Source organism: Pelophylax lessonae (assembly GCF_965119305.1).
Source record: "Pelophylax lessonae genome assembly, chromosome: 7".
Lineage (NCBI taxonomy): Eukaryota > Metazoa > Chordata > Amphibia > Anura > Ranidae > Pelophylax > Pelophylax lessonae.
Window position 1 is genome coordinate 154,305,009 of NC_138774.1, and position 18,413 is coordinate 154,323,421.

At 42.4% G+C, this 18,413-nt stretch overlaps 1 protein-coding gene across 2 annotated transcripts in view; it reads left to right on the forward strand.

Annotated features, from left to right (window-relative positions):
* The window catches only part of GUCY2F (guanylate cyclase 2F, retinal), a 124,525-nt gene that overhangs the window by 35,458 nt on the left and 70,654 nt on the right, over nt 1–18,413 (forward strand). The gene's annotated exons all lie outside the window — the stretch shown is intronic.

The window sequence follows — 18,413 nt, forward strand, 5'->3', positions numbered from 1 at the left end:
AAATATACTAAATAATATATTGTTCTGTTATAAAGTATTGCTTTTTAATTAGTACACTCAGATTTCAAACTTAAAATTGAACTAATGGCAAAGAGCTTAGTTTAAATAATATATATGAATAGTTTTACCTACTAAAGAATTTGTAATTGTATTCTGCCATCCTTGTGGTCCAGACACTCCTGCTGAACAGCTCAGTTTGGTTAGTGACTATATTTTCCTCTGTTGCAATTAAGTACTACTACTTGGTTGTAGCAAAAGCTTAAACCAGTGGTCTCCAAACTGCGGCCCGGGTGCCAGATGCTGTCCTTTGTTTGCCTCTATCCAGCCCTTGGGATACTTTTCTTCCAATGACATTAATGATTAGGCTTCATTCCTCCCACTGACACCATTAATGGGGCACTCTTGATCTCACTGACACCATCTATGGGGCACTATTACTCCTGCCAAGACCAATGATTAGACACTATTCCTCCCGCTAACACTGTCGATGGGGCACTATTCCTTCCACTGATACCAACCATGGGGCACTATTTCTCCTGCTAAACTCAAAGATAGGGCACTATTCCATCTGGTAAAACCAGTGATGGGTCACTGTTTACTCCCACTGATGCCGGGACATTTTCTTCTTGCACTGGCTACAGTCTGGACCCCTAAAGCCTGAAGGACAGTAAACTGGTCCTTTGTTTAAAAAGTTTAGGGACCTCTGGCTTAAACAGATAAGTTCATAATTTGGCTCTATCCTTCTGTAATCATGATCAAAGTGTTGACTAACAGCTGTTGAAAAGCAGTAGAGCTCTAATTGGCTAAGAGTGCTGACCCTCCTTCACCCAATGTGAGTACTGGGGTGTTTGGTTTGGGATTGCGTGAGACTGATATTCAGACACATTTAGGTATTTTTGCTAGTTCTAGTTTAATTAATTAATTCATAATTAGATATTTCTTTATCTGTGCTTGCAGTTCAGACTTAAATCCTACCCATACCACTCTGCTGATGGTAGCAGTGTGATATTATATGAGGGTGGTGGGTATTGGGTATACTAACACTTTATTTCTGCCATGTAATGAATGTTATATGACCATTCAGGAGGAACAATGGTGGTAAAAATGTGTTTATAAATAAATTGTTTAGGATCTTTTTTGTTGCTCTGTATATGTGCATTTCATCCAGTCTGTCTTCATCTTTTACACACATGGCATCTACAATGCAATTTGTTTTGCTTGTGTGCACTAGCCATGTTTTCTGCCATATGTTAGCATTTACTAAATCATTTATGCTATTAAAGTCAATACTAGCATCACTTTTCATGGCCAAAATTATACAAAATGGTATGCATCCATTTAAGGATATGATTACTACAGATTGGTACCCAAATGATTGCTAGTAGACAGGTTGGGGGCATTGGGTAAACATGTACCCTAATCAGCTGACCCTTATCAGTGTGCCTTTCTGTGCAGATTCCTTATAGATCCTCTTGTTTGATCGCTTGCCTATTGAGAAATACTAGCTACACAGGCAGTGTGTCCACCACAGATAATGTACCTAATAGAATTGATGGATGTGTTCTAAAAGGTGTGGGAACCTGTTCTGTTAAAAAAAAAAAAAAAAAAAAGAAAAAGAAATAATTAAAAAAGAAAAAAAAAAAAAGCAGGATCAAAGCCGCGGTAATCTAAGTCCACACAATTATGTTCTTCCCCATTTTGCATGCTATACACGTGCATCTGCTGGTCAAAATAACTTGTTAAAAAGGAAATTGGGCTGTTATCTAAATAGACAGCATAGAACACTGGCAATAACATTATCCAGCGTAAATAAGGATTAATTATTAAAATTTCCCTGCAACAAAATCCCATTTGGCTGTATTATGTTAGCAGAATAGAGCATGCTCATTTAATGCTTGCCAACTATGCTGAGTTCACTGGCACAATTCTGGGTTCCTACACTTAAGGGGCTCACAACCATTAAATATCTACAGACAACCCCAAGCTGCTTGCAAAGTTTTGTAAGGTTTTACATTTTTACCTGTCAGTATATTGTATCCATTTTGGTGTCATGATAAAGGTATTTCCATTTAGGGGTCTATTTTCAAAAGTGGAGAATGCAACTTTTACAAACATTTTCTGGTTGAGAATCACCCGGGTCCATGTGTTTTAATGATTGATTCTCCACCAGAAAATGTTTGTGAAAGTCGCATTCTCAGCTTTATGAAAAGACCCCATTTTGTCACATAACATATAGATGCTTGCTTCTCTGATATAAACATTACCAGATATGTAAGAGCTTGTTTACACTTGTGATTGTAGTAAAAATAGGTGGTCGAGCTGCATTTTTACTGCTCTCCTTATACTGCAAAGGCAGCCAGACAGGGTTGCACTTTCCAGTGAAAAAGGCTTGTGGTTGTAGCACAGTATTCCCATTGAAAAGCCCCATTTGGCTGTCAAACCTAGGTTTTGGAGGTGGCGATATCGCTTCCTAAAAGCCTGTCATCTACACCTGTACTGATCTCGGAAAAGCAGTCACTGCTGATAACATTTTAGTGATAAACGCATGTGTTAACTAAGTCTAAAGGTTTGTAATAAAAATATTGTTTTGCTTTCCGATCGTAAGGTACATAACATGTGCATGCATAGCATGCACATGTATAGCCACACAACATGCATAGCCACACAAGTAACACTGTCACTTTGATCCAATCAATACAGAATGAGCCAAAACGTTTGATGATTGTCCAAAAATATGTTTGGAAGTGTAAAGATTTGTGGATTTCACCCTGTTCTCTTTTCATAATCCAGTCACCATTGTGCCAGAAGGTCTGGCATGTGTGTTAATTGTTTGGGTTGTATGACTAAAGATTTACATAGCTGGGTAGAGATGTATAGAACTGTTCGCCGGCGAACAGTTCCCGGCGAACTTAGCATGTTCGCGTTCGCCGCTGCCGGCGAACATATGCGATGTTCGGTCCGCCCCCCATAAGACATCATTGAGGCAAACTTTGACCCTGAACTTTACAGTCAGCAGACACATTTCCAGCCAATCAGCATACCTCCCTCCCACACCCTCCCACCTCCTATAAATAAGCAAGGGCAGCATCCATCTTAGATCATTCTGAAGCAGTGTGTGTAGTGAGAGTAGGGAGAGCTGCTGCTGCTGCTGCTGCTGTTAAGCTAGGGACAGTTAGTCAGTGTTCCTGGTCTTGCAGTGTTCTTAGTCCACTACTGCTGTAATATCAGCACCCCAAAAAGCCCTTCTAAGGGCTGGTATTTGTGTTTTTTTTTTTTTTTATATATATATATATATATATATATATATATATATATACCTAGCGTCCCCAAAAGCCCTTTTAAGGGCTGGTAATTGAGTTGTTTCTTCTTATATATATATATATATATCTATATCTATCTAGTGTCCCCAAAAGCCCTTTTAAGGGCTGGTAATTGAGGATTTTTTTTATTTATATATATACATATATATATATATATATATATATATAGTGTCCCCAAAAGCCCTTTTAAGGGCTGGTAAGGTAATAGAGTTTTTTCTTTATATATATATCTATATATATCTATTGTACACTGCAGTTGCCTGCCCGCTGTGTGTGAGAGGCCACAGACCTACCACAGTCTGTACTGTGTGCACACCACACTCATTTCGGGTGGCACAGGCACAGTACCTGGCATTTTAAAAAATATTTTTTTTTTCCTCTGTCATAATTGCAGTGAGTGCTGTGTCAGGTCCACAGAGTGCACTGTACCCACTGCAGTGCACTGCCCACCACTGATATATATACGGTGGCACAGCATCTTGTTGCAATAAATTGAAAAAAAAAAATATTTTTTATTATTGCAGTTGCCTGGGCTGCCAGTTACTGTCAGGTCCACAGAGTGTACTGTGCCCACTGCAGTGCCACTGTGTGCCCACCCACCACTGATATATAAGGTGGCACAGCAGCTTGCAAAGTAAAAAAAAAAATATATATTTTTTAATTGCAGTTGCCTGGGTGCCAGTGACTGCTGTCAGGTCCACAGAGAGTGTACTGTGCCACTGCCCACCCACCACTGATATATAAGGTGGCACAGCAGCTTGCAAAGTAAAATAAAATATATTTTTTTAAAATTGCAGTTGCCTGGGTGCCAGTGACTGCTGTCAGGTCCACAGAGAGTGTACTGTGCCACTGCCCACCCACCACTGATATATAAGGTGGCACAGCAGCTTGCAAAGTAAAAAAATATATATATTTTTTTAAATTGCAGTTGCCTGGGTGCCAGTGACCGCTGTCAGGTCCACAGAGAGTGTACTGTGCCACTGCCCACACACCACTGATATATAAGGTGGCACAGCAGCTTGCAAAGTAAAAAAAAATATATATTTTTTTAAATTGCAGTTGCCTGGGTGCCAGTGACTGCTGTCAGGTCCACAGAGAGTGTACTGTGCCACTGCCCACACACCACTGATATATAAGGTGGCACAGCAGCTTGCAAAGTAAAAAAAAATATATATTTTTTTAAATTGCAGTTGCCTGGGTGCCAGTGACTGCTGTCAGGTCCACAGAGAGTGTACTGTGCCACTGCCCACCCACCACTGATATATATGCCTGCAAGAGAAAAAGCCAGCCGCAGAGAAGCCGTATTCCTGAAAATATAAGAAAAATGCTGTTTTTTAGGGGTTCTGGACATGCTACAGAGCTGAAACTTGACAGGTACACTTTTTAGACCCCCCAGACACTAAATACAAAAAATGACATGCCTGCCTAAAAAAATGCCCGATAAATGCCTGCAAGAGAAAAAGACAGCCGCAGAGAAGCCGTATTCCTGAAAATATAAGAAAAATGCTGTTTTTTAGGGGTTCTGGACATGCTACAGAGCTGAAACTTGACAGGTACACTTTTTAGACCCCCCAGACACTAAATACAAAAAATGACATGCCTGCCTAAAAAAATGCCCGCTAAATGCCTGCAAGAGAAAAAGCCAGCCGCAGAGAAGCCGTATTCCTGAAAATATAAGAAAAATGCTATTTTTTAGGGGTTCTGGACATGCTACAGAGCTGAAACTTGACAGGTACACTTTTTAGACCCCCCAGACACTAAATACAAAAAATGACATGCCTGCCTAAAAAAATGCCCGATAAATGCCTGCAAGAGAAAAAGCCAGCCGCAGAGAAGCCGTATTCCTGAAAATATAAGAAAAATGCTATTTTTTAGGGGTTCTGGACATGCTACAGAGCTGAAACTTGACAGGTACACTTTTTAGACCCCCCAGACACTAAATACAAAAAATTACATGCCTGCCTAAAAAAATGCCCGCTAAATGCCTGCAAGAGAAAAAGCCAGCCGCAGAGAAGCCATATTCCTGAAAATATAAGAAAAATGCTGTTTTTTAGGGGTTCTGGACATGCTACAGAGCTGAAACTTGACAGGTACACTTTTTAGACCCCCCAGACACTAAATACAAAAAATGACATGCCTGCCTAAAAAAATGCCCGATAAATGCCTGCAAGAGAAAAAGCCAGCCGCAGAGAAGCCATATTCCTGAAAATATAAGACAAATGCTGTTTTTTAGGGGTTCTGGACATGCTACAGAGCTGAAACTTCACAGGTACACTTTTTAGACCCCCCAGATGCTAAATCCAAAGAAATTTTTTATTTTTATTTTTTTTTAATTTTTCCAATAATTGGCTCTCTATCAAAAAATTATAATTTTTAAGAACTTTTTTTTGCGTGATCCCTCTCTGGCATGCCACAGTCCAGGTGTTAGTCCCCTTGAAACAACTTTTCCATCACTATTGTGGCCAGAAAGAGTCCCTGTGTGTTTTAAAATTCGCCTGCCTATTGAAGTCTATGGCGGTTCGCCCGGTTCGCCGGTTCGCGAACATTTGCCGATGTTCGCGTTCGCCGTTCGCGAACGGCGAATTTTAGGTTCGCGACATCACTATAGCTGGGTAAAAAAGGCAGAAAAGAAAATGGGACTTTATAGGTAGCCACTCATTACTCCATGGAAAAAACTCAAGTATTCATATAAAAAAAATTACATTTTTTTTTAGATATCATTAAAAAGTTATATAAAATCAGTACAAAGATATGCAACATCTCCCCATTGTGAAACAAGCTCTCTCCCAATTTACAAAGGGGAGGCCTATGGAAATTTATATAATCCTTATATGCGCTGGCTCAGAATTCATAAATTCCGATGCCTCCCATTTGTATAACAATTATTATAGTGTAAACACTTAAAAGAAGAAGTCTTTTGAGACTAAACGCATGTCGGGTTAAGGGTTACAGTGAACCTACCACCCTATTGCGCTTCTACCAACTGATTGTGATCAATATGCATTGCCGTTTTTCATCTTCTACACTGTAAGTTTTCTACTTTTAATAAATATACTCACCCATGCTTTATTACACCATGTGGAGGCTGTCTTTTGTTTTCTGAGAACCTTGGTCCTGGGGAAAGGACGCACATCTGAGTGAATGTGGTTTACCAGAGGAAAAGGTTATCGGTGATGGTCGTTTCCTATGAGACTTTTAACCTACTGCCTGTATGACTCTGTGCCAAAGGCATAAAGAGTCCACAGGTTCTGGTAAGCGCTCCTGAGTCTATTGTGGTGGCAGCTACACTGGTGGAGATTTACCTGCTCTTTCACTTGAAATATGGTGGACACACACTAGGAGATCAATTTTCTCACTCTTTGGACACTTTTCTTCACTAAATAGACTTTATAATTGCACTTATTATAAGTTTCCAATTGCTTTGGTGGAATTATCATATTTACACTGTTATTGCATGAGCTGTTTTCAAGTTGTGGAGGTGACCAATACTCATTGAAAGGTATAGTGACCCCCACATTAGATAGCACATATATATTCAGCTCCTTGGTGGTTTTGTACTATATAATTTCTTATTTTGCACAGTATGCACTAGGCACTGTTACATTTGTTTACAAAGCTATCTTTTTTAAATGTAAAAAGAGTGACTTCTGACCCAATATTGATATATGTTTTTATGCAATGGGAGGTTTATGTTTCCTATTATGAAACGATACATACTAAATTGGTTTGGGTTGATGTTTACATTATATACTATATGCACCAAGCTTGTTTACACTATAATAATTGTTATACAAGTGGGAGCAATCTGACTTTATAAATTCTGAGCATGGCACATATAAGGATTATATAAATTTCCATAGGCCTCCCCTTTGTAAATTGGGAGAAAGCTTGTTTCACAATGGGGAGATGTTGGATATCTTTGTACTGATTTTATATAACTTTTTAATGATGTCTAAATAAAATGTAATTTTTTTTATATGAATACTTGAGTTTTTTCCATGGGGTTATGATGAGTAGCTGCCTATAAAGTTCCATTTTTCTTTTCTGCCTTTGTTACCAATATTTTAGGGGGATGCGGAGCCACAACTAATTGAGTCCTGTCTCATATTTTCTTGATTATTAGGAGGATCTATTATTATATACGTTAGGAGAGGTCCTACCTCTTGCAGACCAGCTGTCCTCTCTGTCCAAAATGTGCAACTGATTGTCCTCAAAAGGATGTCTCTTTTACTTAGGGCATAGGGAAACTGTTGGGCTATCCCTTTGTTGTGAGATTATTGTCTTCCTAATGTCCAGGTCTCTGTATGCCTTACTACACTAAACTGCATTGACCAGACTACTTTGCTAGGGTTTGGCTATTGGGTCTTTTGGATGTGCAAGTTGTGGTCTTAGAGTGGGCTTAAAAAACCCAGGGATATAATGTTGTTTAATCCAGCCACATACAGAACGATTATATTACTCATTTTGTTCTGCATTTCCCCACTTTTGGATGTGAAGGAGGTTGAGAGGAGATCATGGAACTCAATCAGGGGATCAACATAGCGTCAGGTATGTGGATGATACCTGGGTCAAGATAAAAACATCTGAAGTACAAGCTTTCAGTAAACATATAAACTCAGTGGATATAAACAAGTTCAAGGCTCTCCTCTGCACCGCCTCCACATCCAACAAAATGGAGAAGCAGAACACACAAATATAATTATCTTATATGTGGCTGGAGTGTCAGGAAAGCTTAGAAGGTTTTTTTTACAAACATCATATCCTTTTGTTTTTTAAGTCCAGGCAAAACGTAAAATCTTAAAATAAGTCAGGAAATTCCAATGGCAAAATAAAGTCGTGTGCAAAAAACAGAAAATCACTCAAAATATCTTAAAAAGTACCTGTCCAAAAAAAATAGACCAGACCCTCATTCACATTTTAGAAATTAGTAATTATAACACATTTTTTGAAGGGTAGCAAATATCTTTCTCAGCAGGAAATCGTTTCCTCTTCCTCATTCCTCGCCCATGCAAGAATGACATAGTCATGGTCTGCCAGACCCTTCACCCCACCCACAGCCTCCTGGTTTACACGTTACACATCCCAGGGGGCTTCATTACAGTCTCTCCAAGTCAGTGCTTCTCACACAAGTACAACGGGGAGCCAGAAGTAATCAGGAAGCCACAACTAGTTACTGAGTCCAAGATGACGATGAGAACTTTGGGTTGTAGGAACACAATGCTGGACTTCTTGGGTTGTAAATGTGTGTTTTTAGTTTCAATAAATTTTTATTGAGTTTTAAACAGGAACAAGGAAAAGCAAAACATGTAAACAAAGCATGTAAACAAAGCATGTAATGTTCCAACTCACACAATAGTGGTATACAATAAAATAAAGTACCATATCAACTCAAAATGTTCACGAGAGGGAGGGAGTGGAAGTGGGAGAGGCAAGAGGTCGGGGGGACCCCACCCAGCCAGGGCCCAGCCGGAGCCGCCCCCTGGGTCCCTCACATATGGCCCATGGGCGTCCCCCACCAGACCCCCCGGGGCAGGCCCCCAACCCCCGCTCCCCAGGCAATGATCTATCTCTCCCCATCTCCCACCAACCCGCTGTGCCGCTACCATGAATATCTATCAGTTGGGCTAGGTTAGAGGACCACATGACAAAACAATGTAACTAAAACATAAAACATAACATTTAGGTCAGCTTAATATTTTGTCAGATTAAAGTGGAAAAGCGTATATATAGAAGAAAACATCAAAATTAACCGTATTGTTGTCCCCGCTTAGAGTACCAGGATAGCCAAAGTTCCCATTTTTGGCGGATCTCTCCAGCTCTGTTCATGAAAGAGGCGAATAACAGTTCATAGGTGGCGTGCGTGTGGGTGATGGAAATAACTTCTTTAATGTCAGGGGCAATGGTTTGTCGCCAATGTCTAAGGAGGGTAAGACGGGCAGCCAAGAGGATAGGAATAATTGGAATCCTTGACTGTATATGAACCGTGTCTACTCCCAGCGAGCACAGAGCCATTGCGGGAGACAATGGTGTGGGAAAACCACCCACCTGGGATAGGACATCCGAGATCCTGTTCCAGTACGTGTGCACCCTTGGGCATGCCCATAAAATGTGAAACAGAGACCCCACTTCCCCACAACCCCTCCAGCACAAGGGGGAGGTGTGGGGGGCAAATCTAAATATACGCTGTGGAGTCATGTACCATCTCAGATTAATTTTTTGAGTCATCTCCCACAAGTTCGCACTCTTAGTGGCTGCAACCGTGAGGGAGATAGCCCGCTGCCATTGCCTATCCTGGAATACCGTCCCAAAGTCCTTTTCCCAATCCGAGTAGGGAGTAGACTTGAGAAATTTGTCCTTGTCATGCATTGCATTATAGAACAGGGATATGCCTCTCATTGCCGTTGTATCAGTTGTTAGGAATTGAGCCACCCGCCAGGGCAGGCTAAGGGGGGAAATTACTTTAGTTGCGAGCATGTGTCGGGCTTGCAATTATCTGTAGTATTCGCTTGGGGGAAGGTTGAGTAAATGTGTGTTTTTAAAACTCAGCAGCTATGGGTACCTGTAGCAGCTGACCTTTTACTGTTTTGAAAACCAGATGAAGATCCTTTTTTTCTTGTTTCAAGAGTGTTATTAGTTTTTCTTTACTAATGTGGGAATTACTTACCTGGAACAAGGATTTGCATATTACTGTTGGATACTTGATATAATACTTAAAATGTTACTAAACCCAGGACCCTGCATTCACTATATCTGATCTCCCATAGTACAAAGAACAGAAAAATGCAATAATTTTAGTACATATAAACAGTTCCTTTATAAGGTACTCTACTCTTGTTGCTGGAAAATCCTCACCTGGAGAGAACTACATTTAAAATAGATGACATTATGGTATATAAAAGGTTGCTGATACCAAGAAGATCCTCTATAGTTGTGTTCCCAGAACATTAGATTACTAACATATTTTAAGCTCTGTGGTTCTCTGATCACCAGATTACTGACAGCAAGAGAAATTAATCTGAATGTGTGTATTTTAAACAAGGTCAGAGAGTTAACACTTTCACATTTGTTTCTCTGGTGCAACCTAAAGCCTTCCTGTGGTAAATATGCTAATAGCTATTTTCTGTAGGTCACCATTTGAATAAAGCTCACACAGTTCCACACTCCACAGAAAGTAATGCCTTGGCCTCCTAATGGGCTGTGCATAAAATGTCTTTAATGGATGGATCAGGATGTGACTAAATTATTGCCCTGGCCTGCACTGGAGGAACAAATGTCTTTTTACCTTAATGTATTCTCTGTATTAACCACTTTAATACCGGGCACTTCCCTCCCTTCCCGCCCAGGCCAATTTTCCCCTTTTAGCGCTGTTGCATTTTGAATGACAATTGCGCGGTCATGCAACACTGTACCTACACCAAATTTATATCATTTTCCCCCCACAAATAGAGCTTTCTTTTGGTGGTATTTGATCACCTGTGCGATTTTTACTTTTTGCTAAACAAATAAAAAAAGACAGAAAAGTTTGAAAAAAAAAAAAGTTTTTTTGTTTATGTTATACAATTATGTAAATAAATAAGTTTTTTCCTGCACTGATGAGCACTGATGAGACTGCACTGACAGGCACTGATGAGGAGGCAATGATGGGGTGGCACTGATGGGGTGGCACTGATGGGGTGGCACTGATAGGCGGCACTGATAGGCGACACTGATAGGCGACACTGATAGGCACTGATATGTGGCACTGATAGGTAGCACTGATATGCAGCATTGGTGGGCACTAATAGGCGACACTGCTGGGCACTGATAGGCGGCATTGATGGGCACTGATAGGCGGCACTGATGGGCACTGATAGGTGGCACTGACGGGCACTAATGGGCACTGATAGGCAGCACTGGTGGGCACTGATGGGCACTGATGGGCGGCACTGATCGGCACTGACGGGCGGCACTGATGGGCACTAATGGGCACTGATAGGCGGCACTGGTGGGCAATAATGGGCACTGGTGGGCGACACTAAAGGATGGCAATGATGGGCACTTGTGGGCAGCACTGATAGGGAGGACACTAGTGGGCATCACTGATGGGGAGGGCAATGGGGGGCTCCCTGAGCCCTGATCGCCATCCCTGGTGGCCATAGTGGGCATCCCTGGGGTCATAGTGGGCATCCCTGGGGTCATAGTGGGCATCCCTGGTGGATCTAGTGGCATCCCCCCCCCCGAGGGTCTGCACTGGTAATCAATGATCTGATTACCAGTGCCGACCCCCCCCCCTGTCAGGGGAGCCGCCGATCGGCGCTCCTTTACTCGTGCCTGTCAGGCACGAACTAAGGAAAGCCGATCAACGGCTGTTCCTGTTTTACTATGTGACCAGCCGTGATTGGACACGGCTGATCACATGGTAAAGAGCCTCCGTCAGAGGCTCTTTACCGAGATCGGAGATGCAGGGTGTCAGACTGACACCCCGCATCACCGATCGCCGCTCTGCGCGCCCCTGGGGGGCGCCCAGAGCGGTGTTATCCTGCCGCCGTCATATGACGTCCGGTCAGGATAACTCAACCACATTCCCGCCGTCAATTTGTAATAGGGCGGGCGGGAAGTGGTTAAGGTAAAAACCTTCTGTGTGCAGTTGTCCCCCCAGCCCCCCATTACCTGAAGCCAATCTTGATCAAATGCTGCGCTCAAGAGCAGTCGTTCTCTCTGCTCTCTTTCTCATCACAGGGTAGACTGATAGCAGCAGGAGCAGTGTCAGCTGGTCATTCGGGGGGCAGGGGCGCCACCCCCCATCCATGCGTCTGGCCCCCTAATCTACATGTGGGGCACTGGACGCATGGAGATCAATGGGGCTTTTTTTTTTTTTAGCCATGTTATTAGAGCCAGAGGCTCTCACAGGCTAAAAAAAAGGGTGGGCTCGGGGCGCAGAGCAGTGCGCCCGAACCCACCCAGTTGTGTGACAATAGGGAATGAAAATTCGCTATTGTCACACGGATCCTGCTCCTGGCCAATCAGGAAGCGGGTTTTGAGACGCGTTTCCCAGTTGGCTGAAAGGAGAAGCCATGCCATTGGGCATGGAGGAGGAGGGAGGAGACGCAGAAGATGGGGAAAATGCTGAAGCTGCCGCCACCTGCTGCTGCATCCAGGCAGGGTGAGTGAGGGTCCTGTCTTTCTGTCTCTTTGTCTGTCCTCTCTCTCTGTCTGACCTGTCTCTCTGTCTGTCCTGTCTCCCTGTGGTTGGGGGGGGGAGGTTGGTACGGTGGCCTGGTGTGGCGGGGGGTGTATGGTGAGGTCGGTCTGCCGCCCCTCCTGGCCCATGGAGCACCAGCCGCCACTGAGCAGGAGTCATTGGCTTCTACTGCTGTCAAACAAACTTTTGGATGAGGGAGCAGGAGGTGGGCCGAGCCACGCTGTCTGTGTCAATAGACGCAGACAGCGTGGCTCAGGATTGAGTTGGCAGGTGTGCCACAATAGGAAGCGGCTTCCTATGATGCCACACCAAGGAGAGGAGGAGTCAGGAGGATTGGGGCTGCTCTGTGCAAAACTATTGCACAGATTCATGTTCTTTTCAACACGAAAGAAAAATAATTGATTCTCCCGTCCACACTTTCAAAGTTGATGGGGAATCCCTGCCATGGAGCTATTGCATTCTGACAGCGGAGAGGCTTCATCTCTTCCAGGTAGTGTTGGAGCTTGCCACTAAGCCCTGCCAGTACACATACAGTATTAGCTCATCAATAAAGTGGGCAAATGAATTCGCCATTAGAAAGGTGCAGGAGGCAGGAAGGGCTGGCCAAGCTTCAGTTCTACCAAAAGGGGGTTGAAGCTTTGCATATCAAACTTCTTCAGAATTTAGCTGGTGTCAGGAAAGTTTGAGAGGTACTGCAGGTATGTGCAATAATCCCCTGGTGCATGTACGTCATACCTGCCACAATTTTTTAAATGAATGTCAGATTTTCTTTACTTGTCTAAATGCTGTGATCACAGGAGATAGATAGCAAGAACTCAAATATTTTAGTCCGTTCCATATAAAAATATACGGTTTATGAGTTTTTAATAAATTCAGAAATAGATGACTTACTTTTTATATCTTCCTGGAGTTAAATTCTAAGCTACTTAGAAGAGATTTGTTGTGCCTGTTTGACCTACATATTTTTAAGCTATTCTGATGGTGGTAAAATTCAATCTTGGAGGGGTGTCTGTATAATTTTATAAAAAGATTCCATCTACTGTGGGTAACCATGGATAAAATGATCACTTCTCAGTATGGCTGCATTAAACAACAGTCATTTTGCCTAGGTTCATGCTGAGGTCGTTTTGAAATCGTGCAAGTTCAGCTGAACTCGCACGATTTCAAACCAGTATTTCAGTCCGACTTCGGGGGCAATTTTACAGACATCTATGCAGGTTCCTGCAAAGATGTCTATTGAAATAACCTCCCGAAGTCACAAAGAGTAGAGAAACTGTCAAATGTCAAATCGAACCAATATGAACGTAAGCTTAATCCAAAACATTATCTGTCCAAAGAAAAAGTGTCTTTTTTTTTTACAAGAACTTTAATAAACGTTTAGGAAGAGGTACAACACTGGTAATAACAGAATAACCGGGACAAACGGCCTTCTGGCCATAACTATGACAGAAAAGTAACCGTTACAAGAGAAGAACGTTCAATCACAGTTGTTACAAAGAGAATAGAGATACACATGGTTACAATAGTGTTTCTTACTCCTAGGGTTGGTAACCGAGCCTGATATTTACTACTTAAAGGACATTAGTAATTCAAGGCCATGGAGTTTTTAGAGGGATTGATTTACTAAAAAGTGGAGAGTGAAAAATTTGGTGCAGCTGTGCATGGTAGCCAATCAACTTCTAACCTTAGCTTATTCAATTAAGCTTTGAAAAAAAAACCTTGAAGGTTTTTATTGCCAAGCTTCACCAGATTTTGCACTCTCCAGTTTTAGTAAATCATGCCCAAAGTCTGATAAAATCAAGAGAACGTAAATGGGAGGGGGCAAAGGAGAGCAGAGAACAAAAAAAAAAAGAGGTAGCGGTTGGGGAAAGAGGGGGAGGGGGGGGAATAGTAGGGCCTAGAACCAGATCCCCCTCCTTCATCTCCCCTGGACCATATAAACTTGGGGTCAGAGCTGGTCATGTGGAGTATGCCTTAATGGTGTGTGCCATCAACTGAGCTACGTAGTATGTGGACTTAACGAAATGGTGCCAGCAGGCACAGGTATTTGTGTATATCAAAAGCGTCTCATGTGGTATACTAACAAGTTCCTCCATTTTGTCCACATTACTGACACGTCGAGGCCACTCAACAATTCTTGGGGGATTTGCAGATCGCCAGTGGGAGGGTATTGTGAGGATATAGCTCAGCAGCGTATTGTGCGTGACTCCCTGGATGAGTTGCAGCAAGGTTAAAAAGACACAGCAAGACATGACAGGATTTTGGTGAAACACTATTGTGGTTTATTTATATCTGTGTTTACAAAGTGCAGGTATCAAAATGGCAAAAATAACACAAAACAGAAAATAAACACATGCCAACTTAGGCGTGTAAGTGCAAACACAGGAACCTAACTACTTGTCATGGAACAGCCCACCACTGCCCGGGCACCTGACTGTCACACAGAATGAAGTCCTTTTTTTACACAGACATAGTCTCACCACACAGACAAGTCGCTGCTCCCCAGTCTGTCCTACACAGATAACTGATTCCAGGGATGAGCATTCTCCCTAAGCGGCCTGGGAGTTTTATAGAGCCCAGAGTACTCAACCTGCTTCAGCTGAGCTTGGTACCCCCCCCCCCCCCCCCGTGAGTCAAGCAAGCTCACCACCCAGCACAAAATGGAAAGCAGTTTGTATATTGCATGAACCTGGGACAAATATTCTGCCCATTCTGGACATAACCAATCGTTTTTCCTTGCTTTCTGTCACCTATTCCCCTCCCCACCTTGTTTCAACCCTAGCATGCATGAACTCAGGTGGAGGGCGACTGCATTCCCCATCATAACACCTGGGTAGTGTTTCACTGTAAAGCTTAATTCTTGAAGGCCACCTATTCACCCTGCTATTGGTCTCTTTGTTTTGTGCCATTCATGTTAGTGGAGCATGACCTGTTACCAGCTCAAATCCAAGAGATAGTACCAAAGAGAATCGTATGCCCATTTTATCACTAAACTTTCTTTTTCAATGGTGGCATAATTTACTTCATCGTGCTTCAATTTCAAGTAAATGACAGTGTGTTCTTGCCTCTTGAAAACCAACAGACAATACAGCTCCCAACTCATTATCTGATGCATTGGTCTGGACCACAAAAGCCGTTGAAAAGTTTGGTGGATACAGCACTGGCTGTATACATAAGACCTGTTTTAAGGCCTTAAAAGCTGCTTCTGCTTCAGGGGTCGATTTGATCATTTCAGACTCCTTCCCTTAATCAAATCGGTCAGGGGAGCAGTCTGTGAGGCAAAATGGGGAATAAAGCCAGCGACTCTTAAAAATACTCAAACCTGCTTCTTCTTGGTGAGGCGTGGCCAAATTTTAATAGCCTAAACTTTGTTTACCTGGGGCTCTATTATACCTCTCTTAATGTTATATCCCACATACTTGGTCACCTCTAGCCCAGTGGTACATTTTTTGGATTGGCTGTAAACCCAGCTTTCCAGATAGAATCTAACATTGACAGGAACCATGAATAAAACTGAGACAGAAAATGCAGAAAAAAAAGAAATCCTTTAATATAATGGTAAAAAAGAGTACAGAACAGTACACATGGTTAAAACATAAGCCAGGGGTCGGAAGCCAAAATGGGAAGTCAGACGAGTCAGTGATCAGGAAACCAGAAATAAGCATAGTTGGAGGCAGAAGCACAGCATCAGGAACCAGAACGGACATCAGCCGGGCAAAGTCTTTCACAGGAACACAGCAGAGAAACTCCAGATATGTTGACAAGGCAAAGGCAGGAAAGGAATGAACAAGGCAGCTTAAATAGCCAGAAGGGACTGGCTGTAGGCAGGACTGATGAGCAGATAATGATAACCAGGTGATCCAATGAGGAAACAATGAGTGCTGACAATTAACTGACAGCTGAGCAGCCTGAGCACAGAGAAGAGTGCTACTGCGAGCCCAGCCCTGACAAACACGGCCTGAACCTTTGGTAAGTGTGAGTCCCAATCCTCACTATGGATGATCATGCCATTTAGGTATGCAGCAGCATAGGCTCATTGTTGCCGAAGGGTCTTATCCATCACCTAATGAAATGTAAGTTACAAATGTGTTTTTTTTGGCCAATTCTGAGAGAGGACTCTGCCAATACCCTTTTGGTCAGGTCCAGCAATGTCTTATACCTAGGTGATCAATCAGTTCATCTATGTGTGGCATGGGATAGATGTCAAACTTAATGATCTTTTTCAAGTGGAGAAAATCATTACAAAATCGCCAACTTCTATCTGGTTTGGGCCCTAACACTCCTGTATAACCCCCAGTTCAAGCATTTTTTTTATAAATTGCCTATCTTCTGGCTTCCGGAATCCAATAGGGCTTCAACTTGATCCTTTCTCCTGGTGAGATAATGTCATGTTCAATCCTAGACATCGAACCCGGCAATTCATAAAATGTCATTTTATTGCGGAGCACAAATTCTCTAACTACTGTTGCTGAGCTTTTGACAGAGTTTCTGCTATCTGGACTTCAGGGATCATCAAGTAAGCGGGAAGCGGGGTAGTCTCCTTCCATGGTTTTAGTAATTTTACATGATATATCTGCTCAGATTTCCATCGTTCTGGTTGGCTAATTTAGTAATTCATGTCACCTATTTTTTCCAACACTTCAAAAGGGCCATTTGGCAAGGAATTTACTTTCGACCATGGGGACAGACACCACTTCATTTGGCAAATAATTTATTTTCGAACATGGGGACCAACACCAACACCCTATCACCAGGTGAAAAAGAACAGACCTGGGCCCCACAATTTTAAGTCCTCTGCTGATCCAACTGGGCTTGAGCCAAATGTTACTTCACAATAGGCAACACTTGCACAGTTCTGTCTTGCATTTGTGGGTGCCTCCCATACAGTAGCTCAGAAGGAGAGAACCCTGTGGATGATTTGGGAACCTCTCTCATAGCAAACATTAAATACCTTAGACTGTAAGCTCCTTGAGAACAGGGATTAATGTGAATGTGCAATATACTGTATATGTAAAGCACTGTGTAAATTGACAGCGCTATATACAATAATAATAAATAAATAAAATATAATAAATAAATAAGGTAGTAGGCAACCCAATTCTTTCAATCTTTATTGACCACCTTCCTCAACAATTGTATTATAGTTTTGGTAAATCTTTCAACTAACCCGTCTGTCTGAGGGTGATACATTGAAGTACTTAATTGTGTCACCTTTAGAAGTTGGAAAGCTCTTTAGTTACATTGGACATAAACGGGGTGCTCTGGTTGGTTAGTACTTCTTTAGGAATGCCCACGTGACTAAAAACCTGAAATAGCTGTTTAGAAATTGTTTTGGCGGAAGTGTTTTGGAGGGGAATCGCTTCTGGGTAACGGGTGGCATAGACCATTATCACCAAGATGTTTTGGTGTCCTCTAGCGGATTTCAGCAAGGGGCCAACCAAATCCATGGCGATCCTCACAAAAGAGACCTTAGTGATGGGCAGGGTAACCAAAGGACCACGGAAATGTGGCATTGGTGCAGAAATCTGACACACCGGACAGGGAGAACAGTACATTCCCACTTCTTTAGTGATCCCAAGCCAATAGAACCTCTGTATGATTCTTTCTCATGTCTTTTCAGCTCCTAAATGTCCCACAAGAATGTGCCTCAGTTCTAAGACCAACTTGTGGTATGGTTTGGGCACCACCAGTTGCCCAATGGTTTCCTCTGCCCTTTGTGACACCTGGTGTAATAGGTCCCTTTCCATGATGAAGTATGGGAGGGCAATCCTCTCGTTGGGGTTAACTACTTCTCCATTTATTCTCGTTTCAATCGTTTTTATTGAAGTTTTGTAAAAAAGTTTAACAATTTGTGATAGAAAACAAATAACAGCTGGAACATATAATATTACAGAGTTTCATGTCAAAAGAAT